Raw genomic sequence first — 17,617 nt, forward strand, 5'->3', positions numbered from 1 at the left:
TCAGTAGTTCCTGTTCTCTTTATCCAGTGTCAATAATATCAACATTGTACTTACATTAAACAATATGTGAGGGAGAATGTCTGAACATGGCTCTACTTTTCCTTCATAACCCTCATCAGCTCTCAGCTGCCACTTCCCAACTGTCTCTCCTAAGTTACTGTCAACAACTGTGTTCTCTCCTAAAATTCTAAGACCTTTTCTACACAAGACTGTTAATTGGCTGTATCTACTTTTGGTTTTGTCACAGAACTTACATCCAAGAACTACACAAGGAGTCTTTCCTTTCCTGCTTTTCCACTACATAACCTCTAAGTGGCACTGTGGTATAGTGGAATAGCACAAATACACAAGAGGAAATCACACTTTCTTTCACTTTCACAATTAAATGCCACATTTTCCTGTCTCTAAAAAAAAATTGCCGAAAGTGCTGATTAGACACAGAAGTGAAACTGTAGGGACACAGCATTGCCCAAAGAACCCATAAATAACCATGAGTAGGAAATGATGAGCGAACAATAAATGCATCATGTAGAAAAGCCCTTAAAGACATTTCTCTCACTGAGTGCAGGGTCACCCTCCCTTGTCAATCAGCTATCCCCGCCCCCAAACTAAGCTATACCTGAATAACTGATCACTTCATAATCCCAGTCTATCATATGATAATTATATGACTTTTAACATATTTAGGGCACAGTCCTATGGGGATAGTCAGCCACCGCTGAACTCAGAGGCAACCAACTATCCAATGCAGGGTGGGCAGAGCGCGGAGGGGATCTTCTCCTCCATGCTCCAGCTGCCCTGCATTTGCAGCTAGATGGCCGATTTTGTATGTCTAGCCAGGACACCTTGGAGCTAGAGGGTGGGGAGAGGCTGGATGGTGCATAGAAAGTGTTGTACCAGCGCTTCTGCTGTCCCCTCCCCACCCCCAGGAACACCCTCTTTTTGGCCCCCCTGCATTGCTCTTCTGAGCACAAAGCCAGGGATGAACCACGCTGCCTACGAGGTGGTGGGGGAGAAGGCAGGGAGGCAGTTTTCTGGGAACCGACCTTGGAGCACTGGCTCTGAGCTCAGTTCCCAGAAAACAAAACATCCTATGGCTGTCTAGACCATGTCTAGCGGCCATAGGATTGCACCCGTAAACAACACACAGAGCGGTAGATATTTCCACAAGAAAGTGGCTCCACATTGTGGGACATTGTTTCCTTTCCTCCTGGCCTTATGTCACAGGCAGATTTTCATGAACTGTTGGACCATTGCCTCCGAGTCCTTTCATTCTCTTCTGAAGGTTGGTTCACATAGCCAAAAATGAATGGGAGTGAGCCATCCTGACCATCACTCTATGGTAATGTCCTTGCATGGAATGCAATGTGTGGACAGCCCCATCTACTGAGCATAGGTAAGCACTAAGCAGCAATTTTGGCAATCCTGTTAGCTGAAAAATAAACACTGCCATAGTTGCAGAAATGATTTCTCCATGCAAACATGGACATGAGTACATGCATGGTTGGCTTGTACATAGTGCATTGAGCTGATTTTGAATATATAGGCCAGCTATAAGGGCCACTTCTTTCAATAATTTTTTGTGCACATATTTCATGTTGCTTATTTTTCTACTGACTGTTTCTTAATTTTCATCATTCATAACCTTTTAAGGCATTCTTGATTATATCCATACCTTTTTCTCTCTCGTTCAATAATACAGGTGTTAGTTTAGATAGATAGGTAATTTGGATGCTGGATGGATGAATAAATGGACAGCGCTGTACCAACTCCATGTGATATGGCAGCAGCGCCCCTTCCTTCCCGACCATCTGCTCCCATCAGTAGTACATGCCCTGGTCTCCTCTTGTTTAGACCACTGTAATGCGCTCTATGTAGGGTTACCCATGAAGGAGGTTCGGAAGCTGCAGTTGGTACAGAACGCGGCGGCTTGCCTGATTAAAGGCAGCCACTGGCGAGATCACATCACTCCAGTGCTGAAGGAGTTGCACTGCTTACCAGTTGTTTTCCGGGCCAAATTCAAGGTGTTGGTTTTGACCTTTAAAACCCTATATGGTTCCAGCCCAGCCTATCTTAAGGAGCACTTCCAGCAACACCAGACAGGCCGCTTAACAAGATCAGCCTTGGATGGCCTTCTCTCTGTCCCATCAGTCAGGACAGCTAGACTGGTGAGGAGGACGAGGGAGAGGGCCTTCTCTGTGGTGGCCCCCACTCTGTGGAACTCCCTCCCTAGGGAACTCTGCCATGCCCCCTCTTTAGTGAGCTTCCGCCACGCATTAAAAATGTGGTTGTTCAGGCAGGCATTTGGGGTGGGTTAGGGTATTTTTAGAAATATGTTTTTACTGTAGAATTTTATTGTTTTAAACTGTTCTATTATTTATTGTCCGAAGACGCTTCCGTGGTCATGTGGCTGGCATGACTGAACACCGAGGTGCACGGAACACTGTTACCTTTCCCGCTGAAGCGGTACCTATTTATCTACTTGCAATTTCTTGCTTTCAAACTGCTAGGTTGGCAGGAGCTGGGACTGAAGACGGGAGCTCACTCCGTCACATGGCACTTGGGTCTCGAACTGCTGTCCTGCCGACCTTCTGGTCAAAAGTTCAGCGTCTTAACCACCAAGCCACCGCGGCCCCTTTATTTATTTATTTATTCATTCATTCATTCATTTCAATTCATTTCATTTCTATACCGCCCAATAGCCGAAGCTCTCTGTATAATTGATTGTATAATTTCTCTATTATACAATCTGTACATCGCACAGAGTGGCTGGGTGACCAGCCAGATGGGCGATTAATAAATTTAATAAATAAATAAATAAACGAAAGAAGGCTTTATTGCAGCCACAGATCAATAGCAGTTAAGACAACAAAACTGATAAACACTAATGTGATAAAAGCTAATGTAATACATAGCTAATGTTAATAGATAGGCCTAAATCCAACACAGAGTTAAGTTTGCTTAAGCCCATTGAAACCAATGGGTTTAAGGATGCCTAGGTGTGTATTTACATCATGAGAAACGCTGGGTTGGATGAATCACAGCTCAGAGAATTATCAACAACCTCCGATACGCAGATGATACCACCCTAATGGCAGAAAGCGAAGAGGATCTAAAGAGCCTCTTGTTGAGGGTGAAAGTGGAGAGTGCAAAAGCTGGTTTGAAACTCAACATTAAAAAAACTAAGATCATGGCTGAATTACTTACTCCCAGGTAAGCATGTACAGGATTGCAGCCTTACTTAAACTCTCCATTCTCCATGCAATACAGACCGCTCACTATAGGAATGAGATGGAGGTTTGATACTTCTGTCTGCCTCAATCCCATGTGTGGGCAACTTCAGAAATCTACCTTGTGCTGCAGGGATGGGGAACCTACAATCCATGGGGTTTCCCCCCCCATGTCTTCCTCTAGCCCCACCCTCTCTGCTGGGGAGGGACAAGCTTTTATCTCCAATCAACAGCCAATTAAGTGCTCCCCGCCCCAGCCCTGAAAAGGCTTCTTTTCTCAGTGCTTAGCAGGGAAAAACCTCTCCAATTAGCTGCTGATAAAAGCTGTTCCCTGTTCCGCAGAGAAGCTAGGGCAGGAAGCTTCAGTCCTGCTTCATTCTGAGTACTTGTGCTGGGCAGGCTTACTTCTGACATGCATAGGCATGCTATTTGGGATGCTGTTTGAAACTGCTGCTGAGTGAGTCAGTCCTGCTTACTTCTGAGCAGGCAGAGATTTGTCCTACTTATATTATATGTGAGTAGACATGCTGTTCATGCTTACTTCTGAATAGACATACTTCCTCCTATAAATGGGTACTAAAAATGCATGTGAGAAGCCATGTAGGGGTGAATGTTTGGCTAGCCTCCTCACCCCATCTGAATGTCATTACAGCACTCCGGAAGGAGGTGGGAGCTCGGAGCTGGCTGCCAGGCACAGATAATAAGCCAAAGCAACAAGGAGCAAGATATAAGAAGAGAGAAAAGACCCAGGAGAGGAGGGGAAGGAGATACTGAAGAGCCCCACCTGTGAAGCCAGACAACAGATGGATACGTTTTCTGTTGGGGACGGCCATTGAGATGGGAAGTATCTTTAAGAAAACCTTACTGTCCACGATGAGTCAGGTACTTCTTATGTAGTGCCTAGCTAGAAAAATACTTTACTTTCCTGAAGAACTGAGGGACACTAAACATCCCTGAGAGGCATTATTGTTAGCAGCTTATCACAATGCAATTTGGATGTGTCTGGATTTTTCACCCTGTTTGCTTTTGGCCCTGCCCACCATGCGAATGCAGTCCCCCAGAGCTTCTCTGAAATAGAATCCAGCCCCCCAGCTGAAAAGGGTTCTCCACCCCTAATGTAATGATGGGTGGTACTGGCTGCCCCTCTGCTTAAGAAGTGTTCTGGGAAGGGGTGTCTCTGACTTAAATGTGTAAGTACAGCCATGTTCCATGTAGCTGTCTTCTCCATCTATAGCTGTGTGAGGAGATACCCCCACATGCCCCTCCTGTGTGGGAGAGAGTGATGGAATTAGAATGGCAGATCAGTTTAAAAACAATTTTTTAAATATTTACAGTACAGTTTAGCATATTCTCCCTCATTTGCCCTTAACATCACAGGCATTTGTATATGTAAAGCTAATAAAAACCTATAGCACAGTGTGAAATTTCAGACAGCCTCATGGGCCACATAAGACTTGTTCATATTCTGAATCTTGACTTTGTTGCTGTGCAACAATAAAGCTGCCTATTTTAAGGTTCTAGATCTCTGTATTTATTACTTGTAGATGACAATTTGTAGGTATCAGATCAGCTTTACAGACAATTTCCCAGCCTGATCTCCCATCTGTTTGCAATTTATCTATTTCAAAGTTTCCCTTTTCATATCTTGGGCACAACTGGGTAGGGTTTTTTCTCCTTGATTTAAAATTGAATGCATCCTTATATTCTATCTGTAGGGAATATATATTGCTTACATTGAATTGGCAGGCATCTTTCTTGCAACAGCAACATAGTCTGGTTAATATTGCCTTCTGCCATCCTGCAGCCCCCTTTGCACAGTCACCCAGGGTTCAAGGATTGGGTGATGCTTTCTGGGCAGTGGAGATGCTTCTGGGAATCCTGTCTGCACCAGGGAATGCTAGTGTCCTTATTCCCATGCCTAGGAGGATGCCCCTGCCCATCTATTAGCAAAGAATGGGGATCTCCCCACTTTGAAAGACATAGGGTGGTGTGGTCTCCAACATGGAGTGTTAAATTGCCATGGCGCAAGTCACCCCTTCTTGGGAAATATTAATGTTCTCTTGGAACAAAGTGTAGGAAACACAGACCTATCTGGTGGGTTGGATCCATATATAGTTATACTTAATGTAGATCCATCAAAATCAATGGGACAGTCATGACCAACTTAAGTCCTATTGATTTCAATGGGTCTACTCTAAGTATGACTAGATTTGGATCCAACCCATTACATTTATGGCCCATCTCTCCAGCCATTCAAGATGTCTTACAAATATGGAGGGACGTGGCAATAAGAACAGCAAGCATTTGATTTATTTTAAGCACTATGCATATAATTATGATGATAATTATCATCATTATAGTTTGAGTAGACTCTTTAATGTTAAAATAGACCTGTATTGATGTGATAAATAACAGAACTATATTCTTCTAGCTGCTGACAATAAGCTCTATCCCGCCAGTAGATACCAGTGTTTTCTCTCAATGCTCAAATACATTTCCCCCTTTCTGAATTCTCAAACCAGGTTGCAGCTTCATTCTCTGGAATGTTGTTGTTCTACAGGGAAATTATAAAAAAATAGTTGTCCATAAGTCTTTTGATATAATGGGGCGGCGGGAGAACCAAGTAAGGAAAAGTATCCCCAGATCATGAAAAGATGTACTCATCCTGGTTTGAAAGGAGATACATACATCAATTATAAAACATTTGTTTCTTTGTTTTGCATTAGCTTCTCAATAGATCAGGGAAAAATATGTATAATAAAATGTCTGTCCTTTGCTAGCTGACCATCTCTTTTAGGGAAAATTCATGTGCGTACTTTCACAGAACTGTTCTTGATTGAAATATATATGTTAGGTGAGTGAGGAGGGATTGTTTATGTTTCTTTATTGCATTTTTATTTCAGTGCCTATGACAGTGACCTTGAAAGTCTTATTTTTAAACAAATACACTGAATAGAAAATGTATTATGTAATATAATATGCAGAACACACCTGGAAAACAACCATCAGGCCTGGAACTCACCAGTCATGTATGGTGACTCAACAGGGACATATTAAACATCCTGGGTTTCATTGGGATCACAATAAAAAGGGATCAAATTCATCCCAGAATGAAACCAGGAAGCTTCATTATGTTGATGCATTATTTCTCATACAAGACAAATTGTGTTCTCTCACCTCTTTCCTACAAATATCTCCTTAAAACCCATCTTTGCTGTGAAGCTGTTCCTTAGCTTCCAGTCATCTCTCCAACCAGAAACAAATTGGGTTGGACAACTGCATTTGCTCATGCTCAGCCTTGATATTTTTACCCTTGGATATCCTATCCTCCTTCTGTTGTTCTCTCCACACACACATATACACACACTAGCTGGGTTCACACAAGGTTGAGTGTCAGTTGCTGTTAAACTGTGGGTTGTTATTAAACTATGGGTTGTTGTGTTGTGTGTGAACCCAGCCACACTAACAAACCAAAGTTTGTTAACCATGAACAACCCATGAAGACAGTTTGTTGAGTTGTGAACTGTGGGTTGTTCATGGTCATGGGATGTCAGAGAATTCCGCCATGGACTCCAGTGAGGCTGGATTCTTTAGAATCCAGTTCCCTGGAGTCTGTGGCGGATTGGCCTCCCGCCCCCCTGCAGAATCCCCCCAGGGCAGACCTACCTGGCAGCAGAGGCGGTGGCGGCGGTGAAGGATGCGGCAGCGGTGGATGAGGTGGTGGCTCCAGCTGCTGCCAGGCTGCTGCAGCCACAAATGGCGGCCGTTGTAGCAGCTGCCATTTGCGTCCCTACACTAGCCCATGATAGGCTACATATATATTTATGTACCCTATCACAGCTAAAGCAGGGACGCAAATGGCGTCCCCTACTCCATTTACGTCCCAGCTTTAGCTGCGATAGGCTACATAAATATTTACGTGGCCTATCATGGGCTAGTGTAGGGATGCAAATGGCATCCCCTATGCAGGACGCTATTTGCATCTGCAGCAGCCCGGCAGTGGGTGGAGGCCCTGCTGTCGATCAGCCTGGCCGGTGGCTCCATGGACTGGCTGCAGAGTGGAGCTGGCTGGGCCGGATTCGGGGGGGGGGGGCGGATCACCTCCCCCCCGTCGAGGATTCCGGGGGGAGGAACGAATCACCTCCCCCCCACCCATGAACCCCAGCGGAGCCAGGTAAGTGGGGTTTCATACACCCCTAGTTGTTCATAGTTAACCATATTTGGTTAGCGCAGCTGGGTTCATACAACACAACAACCCATGGTTCAAGAACAACCCACACTCAACCGTGAGTGTGGCTTGTCATGTTGTTTGAACCCGGTTACTATTGAAGAGCAGTCTCAGGACATCTGGCTTCTTGGCATAACTCTGCAAAGTTCTGGCACTAACAGATCAGATCTGCCTGTGGACCAATCGCCACATTCATTGCCCTTCCATTTTGCTGTGGAGAGGGTGGGTGCTGCTGGGGACAGCATTTCTTCTTCTTCCCCTTCCCAACAGTGATGGAGTGAATTAACTATGCCAGCCCTAGAGGTGTATCGTTTTTGTGGGCATATTGGAGAAACAAAGGGGTTTTGAATGTGGCATATCTAGTGTTGTGGTGGTAAATTCTGAACTGCAGGCACTCCTCATGTCAGTCCCCACAGCCACATTCCCAAGGAGAGTCCAAAAATGCAAGTAGCTGTGTTGATCCATATCAACAAACCAGTTCCAGAAGTTTCCATCTCCACCAGGAGCACACCCTTTGGAAAGCCAATGGGTCTTAATTGAAGATCCAAACCCACTGAAAACCAAGACACACCAAAATACTTTGCATTACAACAGAGAGCAGTATATTGTTACTGGGAAAAATTCATTTCTCCCCAGCTGCTGTAAGGATTGCAACTCAGCTAGGAGGGAACAGGACATTCTGAGTGTCAGAATTCTAACATCGGCAGCCCTGCTAATCAAAAAGTGCCAGAGCTGCATTTCTGTGAGTGCTATGTCCTCTAGGCCACTGGGCATATTCACCCCTGCCCCAACATGCCCCATTCCCCCCCTCTATTGGCAGAACATTACTGGAAGAAGAACATCTACACCAGTGGAGGTTTTTCCTGGTGTGCCAGGTGGCATCTGGCAGTGTGTCATCCCACTGGTGTACCTCCATCTCCACTGACAAAACAACACTTACACTGTTCCCTGAAGCCCCTCGTGGTGAATGTATGGTGCCTGTAAGGCAAGTTAATGCAACATACATTGCTTTAAAGGATTTAGGTTTTTAAAAGATGGGAATTGTGACAGTTTCCAGGGCTGGGGATAGGATTGGAGATGTACGGTAGAGAGTGGCAGCAGAAAAGGGGGAGTTACTTACTTTCAGTTTTTAATTTGGGTAATTAGTGGCTCTGCCTAAATGTGGCATTTCCACTGTTTCATAGCAATGCATATACTATTACAGAGAAACATAATAAAACCCCTTCGTACTACTGAAGTTTTCAGTCGACTAGGTGGCCCTACATACCGCCCAGCTTGATGCTTTGCATAGAAGCAATTCGTTTTGTCCTATGTAAAATGTAGCATGAGATTCCTACCAAAACAACCTGCAATCACAACAGATGTCCAAACTTAGCTGTTGCTTAAAAGGCTTTTGCATGCTTCCTTGCCCATCTCCTCCTCTGTAACAGTCAATCCACAGGACCATACAAAGAATAAGAATTTGAAGGGAGAATATGGATTGCATGCTAATTATGTCTCCCAGCTCCAGGACACTATGCCATCTGGACTCAATGAAACTTAAGTGCCATCTTTATTGGGCACACAGGGCTGCAGATTCAGAAGCTCCTGCCTTTTGCAAAGTGAGGACTGAATGGCTAAGGTTAGCCATTCAAAGTTCTGCAGAGCCAATTGTCCTCTAAAGCAGGTAGTGATTCTACAATTCAGTGATTGTATTTATTTATGTATTTCTTTCTTTATTTTCCTTTAATTAGGAATAAGTAGTATTTATACAAGATGATATTCATTGATTTTACAATTAACCTGGTTTTTGTTTTTACATTTTCCTTGGGGTTTTCAAAGTTCAATCCTAGCCCACTCAGGCACCACTGAGTATGCTACACGTTGTATCTCTCTTTCTGAAAGACTATTAAGCTGATTACATGCAGATAGTGGACATGAAAGGAACAGGCAGAATTTCACACATTCACACACACATCACCATTCATTTACTATCTTCCCTGTAGGAACTGCAGATGTCCCACAACTGATGAGTTGGTCCCCAAATTGATTTTTTTGTCCAGCAGCAGACCTTTCCCAAAGATCTCCTTGGCCTGCTTCTTTCTACTTTTGGGATCATTCTGTTGGCAAGATAAAAGAACTGATTGCTCTATATCCTGGCTCATTGCCTCCAGAGAAGGGTGTCTATAGCTGTGCAAGTTAGGGGGTGACCATCAGAGAATGGGCATCACCGCTAAAAAGATCCAGTCTTTAGAACTCGGTTCCTCGGTATGTTTGCCTGGCTACAAGGCTGTTGCTAGGCCTGGGGCCATGGGCCCCTAGGCCCAAATCTATTTTGAAGGGCCCCAGATCTATTCCACAGAACCCTGAGAGTCCATTGGTGCCAATGGAAGGTTTCCCCCCCTCAGCTTAGAAGGAGGCAATTTTCAAGGGGGATTGCCACTGGGAATGGAAGGATGAACATGCTGCTGCGCATGCTTCCCACATGCTGCTGCACGCCCCACCCCAATCTTCCCCTGCATCGCAATGAAGCCTAGGGGAAAAAGAAATTCCATTGGGTTGGGATGATCTGGGTCAGGGTGCAAATTAATTGAATAATTACTTTTATTTGAGATTATTTGCCTCCTGCGAACTCTAAATATATCCTGATAATTATGTTTAGGTGAGCATACTGTATATAAATTAGCATACGCTGGTCCTATGGGCCTGGGCCCTTAATTTTTTAAGTGCTTATTTTAATCTCAGTTTTAACTGTTAGCTTGGTTTTATTGTATTAACTGCTGCTTTTTGGGGAGCAATCCTACAGCTGCTAGTCAGTGGCTAGACGGCCATAGGATACATCAGTTTCCAGGAACCGACCTCGGAGCCCACACTCCCAGGTCAGTTCACTGAGAACCAACCTCCTCCCCCACTGCCCTGCACTGCCTTGCAGGCAGCTCAGAACAGCCCCACTCTCTGCACTTGGAAGAGGAATGTGGAGTGGCAAAAACAGGGTGTTTCGGGGGGATGATCCCCTCTGTGCTTCTCCTGCCCTGCATTGGGCAGGCAGTTGCCTCTGAGTTCAGAGGCAGCCACCTATCCTGGTAGGATTGCTCCCTCTGTCTACTGCTTTTATGGCTTGTGTTATTTTACTCTTGTATTCTTATACTTTGTGTGAAATGTGCTAAATCAACAGAGTTGCTTTCAAATTTCACCTAAAACAAGGTTTTGGAAGATGCTGCTCAAGCAAGACATCTGAGGAATTTTGAGGGATGGAGAAAATACTACAATTAGTGAAATATTGGGAGGGAGGCATACGTTCCCTAACTTGAGATTCACAAAAAACAAAATAAACATTAATGTAGCTTGTTAGTGGAACTGTTGTCTTCACCAGCATTGGATGGCCTCTTGGATATCTGGGGCTTGTGAACAAACTCTCCTTGCCATGGGCAAAGCTGGCAATATAAGTGTCTAGAGGTGAATTTCATCTAAAGGGGAAAAATGAGGCTCATTTTGAGATTTCTGTCCAGAAGAACATCCTAAGAAACTTGAGGAAAACAGCAGCAAAAAGATTTTGTACATGACTTAACAAAAATTCTCAAACCAGGGAAGTGGCAACCACTGTGAAGGGGTTGTGGCTCAGTGGTATGGCATGCAGAAAGCCCCAGGTTCAATTGCCGGCATCTCCAGGTAGGGCTTGGAAAGATTCCTGCCTGAAAGACTAGCAAAGGTTGTGGTCAGTCAATTATCGACAATACTGGGCTAGACAGACCAATGGTCTGTCTTAGTATATAAGGCAGCTTTCTATGTTCCTAACTGGAAGGTCCCAATCTCCTTTAAAACACACACACAAAAACCTCTGGCCAAGACCAAGTAAGAGCCATTTTCCATTTCTGTAACCTACAAGTATTTCTCCTACAGCTTCTATATTGTCCTTCATACCATTCAAAATTCATCATTGGGGGTGGGTGGAGGGAGCCACACATTTTTGTCTGTAATTGGGAAGAAAATTTATCGGCACACAATCCCTGTGAGTGCTTATTCATCTTGGGTACAATCCTAGATACAAAATGTGGATATATTGCCTTTGCAGTTCACTGAACATCTGAATGAGAGAGATAAATGTCCCTCCCTTGGAATGATCCGACAACTTTGACATTGCTGGACATTCTGTCCCCAGTAGTGTAATTCACTGAGAAGACAAAAGGAGGATTAAACGTGATAATTGTCCTTTTGACAAGAGCATATGACTACAGGGAGAGGGCAATTAATGCGCCTGCAAAGAATTTCCATTGCGCTTCTGATAATATTTCAGCCTGAACTTTATTGCAGACATTTTTAGCACTGCAATGGCACATGACAAACACTAAGGAATCATCTGACTTCATCCTGAGGGTGATGTACAGCGGGACATTACTAGAGTTATGTCACCTGTTGGTCACTGAATTGCATATTGCCTATTGTGCATTAGTCTTCTCACTGGACAAGCTGCTCTTCCAAGTTCATCTGAGAGAAATAAACAGGTATTTTTTTTTTTTAAATGATCCTGTTAGATATTTGTCATTGGTGTGAGTTGGGTACAGGAATGAATCAATAAATGCAAATCAGACCTCTATGCAAATACACTTATGCATGGAGTTCCTGAGTCACACATTAACTTCTAAATGTATAAGTACCCACACCTGCCTCTCCACCACACAAAGAATGATCCTTTGCCAGCTGTGTGTACGAATGAACCCACAGTCATTCAATATCTATTGACCTTCAAGGGAAATTTGTACTCCTTTGAAGAGAGTGAAATTTGGACTGACAGCCGCTGTCTTGAGGGCTGGAATTAGAGCTTTAGTGTCTACACATGGGTCTACCATGACTCTGTGGCACTTAAAAATGACTTGTATCATTCTGACCTTTTGTAAGAAACTGCTGGAGGGGTGGGGGGAAATCCCTTTGCATCTTCTGAAGAGGTTTGCTGCTTTCTGTCAAACCTTTCTCAAAAGTTCCCATTGGAGGACATAATAACTCAGATGAAAGACATCACAATTTTTAAAAGGTATTATTTTACTGTTTCTGAGTTGTGAACATTCCATGCCATGCGGTGCTAAATAAATATGCCACATCAAGAAATTATTTTTTGTTTTTTGTTTTTTACTATAAGGAATTTTAAATTACTAGAACATATCAGAAAGGTTCTTGAAGTTACTGCTTTAAACTGGTTCATACTTTATTATGTCTTGGCTAAGGATTCATGATGCAGCAGAATCCTTTGTGGGCAGAGTTGCTCACATCTTTGTACAGCTTGCAAGTCAGACTTCATCATGTTCTTTCTACCTAATCTATTGAATTATGAATCCCTTGACTCCTCTTTTTGTCTGCATAACCCTATTCTACATATATTGTTCTGACCCAAGAACACTATCAATGCCATTGGTGGGCTTCACCTTCTCTAGCACAGGTGAAGCCTGAGAATTTACATATTGTATGCCAAAAGTACTACTTTCAAAGGCAGGACCACACAATGTTGGTTAAGGTAGGGGAATTCAGAAAATCAGGTATACCAACAACATACAAGCATTTGCAGCCACTATTGCATTGGGGGCCATTGCGTTACAAATCAGGATTGACTGATGATGTCCAGTGGACAATAGATAGTGGTACCTTGGTTCTATCATGCATTGGACCCCTTCAGACAACAACCCAGTGTGACCAGGATTCTTCTGTGTTGATGCCTGCAAATGTCACTGAGTGAAGGGGGAGAGAGAGGGAGGGGGGGATAAGCAATCCTGAAAATGCAGCTTGAGCTAACTTGTCCAGTGGTGAAAAATATGTTCAATAGGGGACAATGTTATCATTGCAAAAAAGACAAAAACAATAAATATATACAGGGCTACAAACTGAGGAGTCCTGGTGAACCTATTGTGTGTGTGGGGTGGGAGGAAAAGGGTTTCCCAGAGTTCCGAGGAGCTGTCAAGATCCTGCACATGTAAACAATATTGGAATTAGATTTGTCTTCTAGATTAGTAATCTATTTCTTTCCACAGATATGTTTATTCATTCATTCCTCCCCTGTTATTCTGAGTCCCTAATGTTAAGAGGCCAACACCCTGTTGAAATGTGTACGAAACAACAGAAATTGCTGCTGTAATGCATCTATCAAATGCAGGAAATGTTTTTGCTTATGGGGCTCTTTTCTTGAAGTCAGCAGCACAGACTGATCTCTTCTGCTTGACAGAGATGCCAGCTTCTCCTGGGGTAGTAATGTAATCTCCTATAACTAAACTGCACAAATTGTAAACTGCACAAATTCCTGTAACTGAACTGCCAAGCCAAACTCTCCCAACCCGCTTAGCACTGTGAGTGACCAGCTATGCATACAGAGCCCCTGAGCCACAATATACAGGCTGGAGAGCTGTATGTTTGGATTCATGGGAACAGATTTTGCAGGCCTGGCTCTGAGCTGTAATGCCACTACAATGTTATGGCTTGCCATGCAAAACCATTACAGCAAATAGAACTGATACTGAGTTTCATCTAATGTAAATTCTGGTGCAAAATAGAAGTTCCTGTGCAGGCAAAACATCCTGAGGAAAGCAAGCAATATTTCAGTGAGACCAGCAGAACTGTTGAGGGTGAGTTCGACAACAACCTAAACTCTTGCACCAAGTGGTTAAGAAAGCAGTCCTATGGGTTGCGCCCTGGGGACTCAGAGGCTTATGAGCATCCTATGCAGAGCGGGAGGTGCCTTGTGCACCTCCCACGCTGCATTTTAACTAGACTGGGGATTTTGCCTCTCTAGCAGAGGGAAGGAGGCTGGGGCAGTGACAGGAAAAGGCATAAGCCAGCTACCCTGGCTTCTCCCCTCCTCACCCCCAGGAACACCTCTCTTCCCCCTGTCTCCACCCTCTGTTTACCAAGCACAGTGAGGCAGCCGGCACGGTTCTCTCCATGCCAGCTGGGAGCGGGAGGGGAGCTCTGTTTCCTGGCTCCAGGCTTGGAGACCTGTCTTAGAGTACGGAGCCAGGAAACTGAAAAATCGTATGTCCCCCAGATGCTGTCTAGGGGACACAGGAGTGCTCCCTCCAGTGATGTAATGCTAAATTGTCAAGGGTGGGGTAACTGACCTCACCAATTATTCCACACCAATCTCAGGCCTCCACAACTTTTGATTAGGATGTCCACTTATGAATCACCCCAAAAGAGGAAATGCATTTCCAAGAAAGAGGATACCAATTTGTCTAAAATTTGCATATTATATATGCAAATTTAGAAAGAATGATGATAATTTAAATAGAAACACAGAGACCTCACCACAGTGTGGACTAGGTGACCTGTGTTCCAACTTCCTGCCTGTTCCACCTTCTGTCCAGGTGCTCACTGTTGGTGGGCAGCAGTTCTTACAGTTCTGTATCTTTAAACTGGACTTGGACCATGTCTCCATGACAATGGAAGGAGAAGCGAATGGGGAGTACAGGATTTTTTAAAAAGGAATCAGCTTTGCTGTGATTTGGTCCATGCAGGGCTCCACAAGGGAGGGCTCTGCACCAGTAAAAATTGCTTCATAGAACATACTTCCTGGGGATGGGGGTGGGGGTTGGAGTGAACGTCATCTGACTGGCAGGGCTGCCCAACCAATAAGAGAGGCTTCCCTATCCCCCCTTTCTCCTTTCCCCTGAAGCTCCAGATGCACCTGCATTTCAGGAACAAGCATCATTGAGCACAATGGGAGTTACTTCTGAGTAGACACACATATGCCTGTGCTGGGAAAGATGGGGCAGGGGACAGGGATGGGAAAACAGACCCCTTTCTAACCTCAGGATCTCTATAAGGAACGTGTGAAGTAAGGCAATAAACCAAGCCATGGAGAATCGCAGGTTCGGTGAAGCACTTTACAGGCTTTAAACTTCAATAAACCAAACAACGGAGAATTGGAGCCTCGAGATCGTGCATCACAGCATTTAGGGAATGTGCTTTAAACTGTGCCATGTCAACTGAGGGAATCTCTATAAATGTTGATGTGGTCATTCAGGGGACAAGCCTCATTGAGCACAATGGGAGTTACTTCTGAGGAGATAGTAATTGGTTTGTGCAAGGATGAGAAACACACAGGAAACACCCCTTGACCGGGGTCAGGGTGAAAGGCACATCCCTGGGCAGGGCTAGCATACCCAAAGTCAGTGCAGGGGTTGGGGCACACAGCAACTAGACCGGGGAGAACCCAACTTAAGGAAAAGAATCAGACTTCAAGCAGCCTCAGGAAATCCGGGTTTTCCCTGATAAGCTCCAGGGTGGTTGCTGGGTGGCCACAACATCATGTATCCCTAACAACCTCAGCACACAGCCGGCTCAGAGTAAATCACTCATGGAGACACCCCCTTGGACAGGACAGCCCTTCAAGGATGCCATTAAATAGAGGACAGTCCACTGGCAGCTCTTCAAATAGAGGACTGTCCTCGGTAAAAGAGGGACATGGCCACCCGACATAACCTTGCTATATATGGTGGCCTAGCAGGGAGTCGATTAAGTGCTACTTCTGCTGCCGCCTGCCTGTCCAGGAGTGCAAAAACAATGAAGTTGTCAAGACCTGGCAAACTATCATACATGCCTGGCAGACTGTTCAGCCGGCAGAATCATAAATTGCACAGTTCTAGTTAACTTTCTTGCATCCAAAGGTCTATTACTCTAAAATTCATAGTTATTTTCACTGGAGGAGGAACACCTTCCACTTCGTTGTTAGCATTACCATTATTATTACTTTAAAAATGTGGGCATGTTGATTAACTCTGCTGTATGTGTTTGAAGTATTGATTAGTGCTCAAAACTGAAATACAACTGGCTTTTAAATGAAAGGGTTTTTTAAAACCACAAAAAAACAACAAAACAAAAACCCACCTTTGTGATTGTTCTATGGACAGAGCTGTAATTCAGACTTTAGCTTTGAAATGTAAATTAAGTCATCTGGTGTCACTCTGGAGAAATGATTATCTCTTGCAAAGAGAACTTCCAAATGCTTTTTGATATCCTATAATTCTGAGGAGCAGTTTTAAAATAAGTATGCCATTTATTATAAGCATACTTTTCTCATCTTCCGTCTGCAGTGAATTATATGGAAATCGGATGTAACATTTTGAGAGGCAAATAAATATTCCAAATTACTTTATAGTTTCCTGCGTTCAAGGAAATGGTGAGACAAAGCTACAGAGGCAATTGGAGACACATCAAATATTTCAAATAAAAAAGATATTTATATTCTCACAATGACTGAAGTATTACTGACAGATGTCAAACAAAAGAGTGCTGGACACTAGATGTGCTATATAGTACAGTCTTAAGGTAAGGAAATGTCTGAAGCTGAGCTCAGAGTGGAAACTGAGGGCCAGTTCATACATTTGGCCACTAAGGTAATTGTAAACTAGGATGTTGGCTTAGTTGAAAGTACCCACCCACCAACTCTGCAACCATGTCAAAACTCACCATATTTGAAAGAACCAGCCATAAAGCCATGCCCAAAACTGAAATAAAAACAAATGACTTTGAATCAAATTCCTTGTGTAGTAGTTTTCAAGCTATGTTCTGGGGATCTTTGGAATTTCTCAGATGTTTATTCAGGATGTATCAATGAAAAGAGCAATAAGACAGCATGGAAATCCCAGAAAGACCATTTGTCTACCATTACTGATGGTAAACAGTTGCTACCCTGCAATGCACAGCCACAGAAGAGTATATGATGGGGCTGGGGAAACTGTGGCCTTCCAGATTTTGTTGGACACCAACTTCCATCAGTCACAGCCAGCACAGTTATGGTTAAGGATGACAGGGCTTGTAGCTCAACATCATCTGGAAGGCCACAGACACAATGTGAAGGCCCAGGAAAAAATGGAAAATGGGTGGGGCGGGGTATCACTTTTTTTCAAGGACGTTTTCAGGGATGAAAATTTGGGGGAACATGGATAAAACAATCTCCTATGAAAGATGTTCTCTTTTGGAATGAATGAAATGCTTTATAAGACAAGATGATAATAAGATTGTAATAATAAATATGAATTTTACTCGCTCAAAATATGCAGTATGAAGATTTTTACACAGGATAATCTACAGCATTAGACAATGGTAGTTCCCCTGTAGACATATAACAGGGGTGGGAAGGAGGTAGATTAGGATTTACTAGCAGATCTCTGATTGATCTGTAGTAGATCTCTTCTCTTCA

Source organism: Heloderma suspectum, chromosome 3 (genome assembly GCF_057233095.1).
Source record: "Heloderma suspectum isolate Gila_16-S chromosome 3, 16-S_ref, whole genome shotgun sequence".
Lineage (NCBI taxonomy): Eukaryota > Metazoa > Chordata > Lepidosauria > Squamata > Helodermatidae > Heloderma > Heloderma suspectum.